Source organism: Sinocyclocheilus rhinocerous, unplaced genomic scaffold (assembly GCF_001515625.1).
Source record: "Sinocyclocheilus rhinocerous isolate Xijiao unplaced genomic scaffold, SAMN03320098_v1.1 scaffold619, whole genome shotgun sequence".
NCBI classification, from domain to species: Eukaryota; Metazoa; Chordata; class Actinopteri; order Cypriniformes; family Cyprinidae; genus Sinocyclocheilus; species Sinocyclocheilus rhinocerous.
The window spans coordinates 349,763-355,202 of record NW_015636051.1 but is presented as its reverse complement, the minus strand read 5'-3'; the positions used below and the strand labels follow the sequence as shown (position 1 = coordinate 355,202).

General features: G+C 36.5%; 1 long non-coding RNA gene across 1 annotated transcript in view; it reads left to right on the top strand.

The window, feature by feature from the left end:
* Positions 1-5,051, top strand: part of LOC107747641 (uncharacterized) — a 12,331-nt gene extending 7,280 nt beyond the window's left edge. Inside the window, exon 3 of the long non-coding RNA XR_001640825.1 lies at positions 4,963-5,051. This is a non-coding gene — a long non-coding RNA (uncharacterized LOC107747641). The remainder of the gene's footprint in view (positions 1-4,962) is intronic.
* The last annotated feature ends 389 nt before the right edge of the window (positions 5,052-5,440 follow it).

Genomic DNA, 5,440 nt, shown 5'->3' with positions numbered 1-5,440 from the left:
GGGGGGGGGGGGGGGGGGGGTGACATGAGAATGGGTGAATAACGACACCAATTTTTCATTTTTTGGTGAACTATCCTTTTAAAAAGCACTGTCTTTTTAAACTCAATATTACAGCCAGACTCATTGATTGAGGGGAGTACATGTGTCTCTCAGATCAATAGGTCAAAAGCCGCTATTAAGAGATAAACGCAGCCTGAGTTATGGATGAACGACAGAGGTCACGCCTGCTGTGATGCAGAGCCCTTGCTGATCACATCACTTCACCTTTGGTTTTCTTTTAAAAGTCCCTTTAAATTAGTAGATTTACACTCGCCTTTTTTAAATCTCAGATTAATCCAAACTGTAATTAGACTTTGTTGTCGTTTGTTCATGCTTCAAATAGGCCCTTAATCTCTTATCTCTGGCAGAGTGATTTTATATCACGTCTCGCCTGCATAAATACCCTGTCCCACAGATGTTTCCTCTGTCATCAATGAAAAGAGGCAATCTACCATTCCGTTAGCAATATACCACTTCCATGCAGTCAGCATCTGCTCTGCAATAAAGAGCAATTGCTCGCATTTCCCTGGCATGATAATGCACCTTGCCATCTGTACTAAAACCTTACCGTGAGTCTGCAGAAGTCTGTGTGCCGTAAAGAGGCTGGGTAAGAAACCAGTTAGATATATGTTTGTGCATGCATGAGTGGTCTTTTGTACATACACCCACACAAGCTTGCCGAACAAAGCAATGCAAATGGCACGATGATACGTGATTGCACTGGAACGTAGATGTAGATGTAGACGTAGATGTTCTCTGACAGGCATGCACAAATATGCAAACAAATTAATGTATGTACGCACATACATTTGCAAAGGCCTGTGTACATTTTAACGTCCTGTTTGAATATTGCCACTGCGGTTCAGTCATGTGTTAAAAGTGTCTTCCAGACATTTTTCCATGCAAACAATCACAGATCCATAATGAGGATGAGATGGGTCAGACAACCACATCCTCACTTGCCCATAGGTCAACATAAATGCAGTGCGGCAAACCAGACTACTAGTTGCTTCTGGCAGACCAAGCCATTCCTTCTGCTGACACCATCTGTGGTCTAGAGAAAAAAAGAAAAGAAAAAAAAAAACTCCTGGGCTACACCAGTAGGTTAAAGCCTCTACTGCCGCATTCAAACACACACACACACACACACACAAACAATCCCTCACCTCTCCCTTCCTCCAATCTGGATACAGTCTCACTTATCAAGTGCAACATTATCAGGTGATGGGAAGTGATTGGTCCCTCGTCTCTGTTGTGCCTGTGGGGAATGCAGAGGCGGACAGTAACTAAGTACATTCACTTGAGTATTGTACTTAAGTACACTTTTTGAGTATCTGTACTTTACTTGAGTATTATTTTTTCTGGGATCTTATGACTTTAACTTCACTACATTTGAAAGACAAATATTGTACTTTTCACTCCACTACATTTCTATCAAGGTCCTCGAAGTAGAAAGTCGTTACTATGTAGCAGCTTTGAAATTAGACACAATATTGTCTGATTTTGCTAAATTAAGTAAGTGAACATATTACCTATAAAGCCACAGAAGAACTGTTGTGCGTCTCCTAATAAAACACAATAGGTGTTGGACTTGAAGCAGCACTGCACAGACCATTCATTCTTTGTGTGACATCAAAGTACAGCGAGAGCAATTAGACAGCATTTTTAAAATTTTGGTCCCACTTTATATTAAGTGGCCTGAACTACTATGTACTTACATCAAAAATAAGTACAATGTACTTGTTGTCTTCATATTGTATTGCAAAACACTTTTGCTGCTATTGAGGTGAGATGTGGGTTTGACATAAAAAAGGAAATTTACTTTTGGTACTTAAGTACTTTTAAAAGCAAGTACTTCTGTACTTTTACTTGTGTAAAAATCTGTCTTTACAACTTTTACTTGTAATGGAGTAATATTTGACAAGCAGTATCTGTACTTTCACTCAAGTAATGGAGTTGAGTACTTTGTCCGCCTCTGGGGGAATGTGATAACATGCCATCAGACCATGCCATTTTTTTTTTCTTGGAAGTCCTCTCACTCCATCTCTCTGACTTACTGTACATTGACGCTCATTAGCTGAATATCAGTGCAGTTCATATAGGCTTGAAAGTCATTAAGGTTAATCATCTTTACAGTAATTCCACCTAGAGTTGAACATTTTTCTTGATTTTATTTAATTATTTATTTGCTCTTTTTAAAGGATTATAGCAAAACATATATTTAAACATTGTTATGGTATATTCAGTCTAGGCTCATTGGAAAACTGTGTCTGCGATGAGATCTCTGCAAAATATTACATTACTTCTTTCGCGATTAGCGTCACTTTTAAAGTTAATGTCCAGTGAATGGCACTAAAACATGTTCAGTTTTATCTGAAACAGATGAATGTGAAACGTTTTATTATGTTGCTTGTACATTTTGTGTTGTTCGGAAATGAAATGTCTGGTGAGTGACGCTAAAAGGTTAATGCTCTAACATGTTTGAAAATAACATATCACCTAAACTAGACTCTACATTAAACCCAACCGATAGTGTTAACAGAAGCAAACATGAGGTTGCAAACATGATTCATTTGCTAAAGCAACCTTAGCTTGCTTTGAGCTGAAAGTTTTTCTTATGCTCTTTGTCATGACTTGTGTTTCACGGGAATTGTACCCGAGTGCTTTGCATATCAAGAGTAATGCTGTACTAGGTGAGCTATCGAGTAATTTTACAACATTGGAAAAGCCATATATATATGGAGTAAATCATGTGATGCAAATTTCAAATGATATTAGTTTACAAATCATGCACTAGAGTAAAAGTGTTTTGAGGTCACAATATAGCATTGTGCATGGAACTGTGCGAAAATAAGTCTTTATTAATCAATATTCTGCACCATAATCACACTTCTTGATATTATTTATAAAACGTAATTATGTGTTTCCAGCATACACGCAGGCGCCTCTTATTTTAGTTAATATACCTGTGCATTAATACCTGTCAATCACTGTGCAGTATACTATATTTGCAATAACTGCTCATATGGTAACTGTGCATAAACTTTTTTGTTTTTTTTATGCTGTATATACTTTCCTAAGTATATTGTATGTATTATGCTGTATCTGGCAGTCTACAGTCTGCACTGTGCAATGTTATTGTCTAATGCTAATGCACCCACAGCACCTATATTACCTTTCTACAGTTATTCTTTTTATTTCATCTTTTGTATTTATTATTAGGGCTCTAGCTGAATTCATTGGAGAATAATAGAAACAAGCGTAATTAGTGATCAGCAGTGCTTGCTGCTGCTAAGAGTGCAATTATTCCAGACGCTGAACTTTGGCTGTGGTGGACAGTCTTTTTGTATACCCGTTAATTGCATCCTGTTCTTTAAAATGCATGCAGGGCTAATGCATCCATGTCTTGAACTTAGTGGCAAACAATTGAAAATAGCTAGTGTCCAAAGAAGCACCTGCTGGGTTGAACAGAAAACATTTACAGTGTATAAATCATGTGCTCAACTCCAGTAATGTTCTAAAGGCTTCTATATATACAGTCCACAAATAAAATGCGGGATTCATTACTTAATAAACCTGGAAATAAAGTTTACAGTTTTATTTTCAAAAAAAAACAAAAAAACTCAGCCCATCCAATATGTAGACAAGCGCAGTCTGCTCTGATTGGCCAGCTGACCCAGTGTATTGTGTCGTCCATAAAATGCATTGCTGTTCTGTTGTAAGTAATCTTAAAGATTCCTAAATGCGTCTACTTTCGGAAGGCCAAATAAAGTGCTTTTGCTTTCGCCTAGAAACACACAGCGTCTCCCTGACATGGCTGCTTCAACACTAACTGCGGTTACTGAAACCACGCCTTCTTTCTTTGCGTGCACATTTCGGCATCATTATGCTAATATTTCCACATAGTGACGATATGTGGGGGCGTGTTAGAACGAGCCATTTTAGGGGGGGGTGGTAGAGTCTTAACTTTGATAAAGAATATCTCTTTGGTTTTGAGACTTTAGTCAATGCAACTTCAGGGATCTTATCTATGCACAATCAGCTTGTAACACTCCAAAGAGAAAGGAAAACTTGAAATCGCATCATATGACCCCTTTAATATGACTTTTTTAAGCAACAGTTCAACCAAAAATGAAAATTTGCTGAAAATTTACTCATCCTCAGGACAGTGGCGGTTCTAGTTTGTATGGCGCCCTGGGTGAACCACCCCTTCTGCCACATCTAAATGAAATTATTTTTTTCATAAATTTTGCAATTATATATTTAAATTATTTAAAACCAATAAAAAATAAATAAAAAAACAGAAATCCCTCCAAAACTGCACAACTGTACAGTAAAACATTAATAAATGATGTTACATTTGCTAAAAACAAAACAAGACAAACAAAAAAACATTATGTTACAAAATCACTTTACAGTTTAGTGTCTGGTTATGTAATCTAGACAGAAAAAGGATTGGTATTGCCCTATGTGTAATAACACAGCAAGCAACATAGAATAACTTAAGTGATATAAGTACGGTGGCCGAGAGAGCTCAACGCGCTGCAACTTAAGTTTAAATACTTAACCAGTTATCTAGGAATTAAATAAGTTTATTATTAATGATATAACAATTAAATAATAATACATTTAATATTTTGAAATATTATTAGATTTAATTTAAAAACCACACACACACACACACACACACACACATATATATAAATATATATTTATTTTTATTTTTTTAACTGTAGAAGCTTATAAATACATTCACTCAATACAGACATGCTGCTGTAATGTTTTCCCTGATAGCACATGTACATCACGGAGACGTCTATTTGACGTCTGCATTTACATCTGCAAGACATATTTTTTAGAGTGTTTGCTCAGCTGCAATACGTCTATAGGACGTTTCTCATCAGATGTCAAATAGACATTTAGAAAATGTGTTTATGATTTTGAATGTACGTAAAACTGACATCTTCAAGATGTCTATCAGATATTTGTACAAAGCAGATGCTTTCTAGATGAAGCGAGTATATGGTAGTAAACAGTATGGTCCTCTTAGACAAACAAAACTTTTCATTCTGAATGGATTATGTAGAGAAAGATAATTTTGACAGTTGACCGGAAGTGACTGAGCTGGCTTATCTAAAACCAGGAAGTAACCATGAATATAGTCCATTCACGACTATATGGTGTGGAATTCAGTGAGTGTGCGCACTGAACACAACTCCAGCGCTTCAGCGATGACTAATTTAAATGTCTCTGATTGGCCATTACATTCATAAGATCAACAGAATCGTGTGATTGGTTATAATGTGCAAAGCTGTAAAAAGAAAAATGAAGCAGCTTGAGCGGATCTAAATGTAATTGCGCAATTGACCATTTTGATTTCATTTTCATTTTATTTTATGTC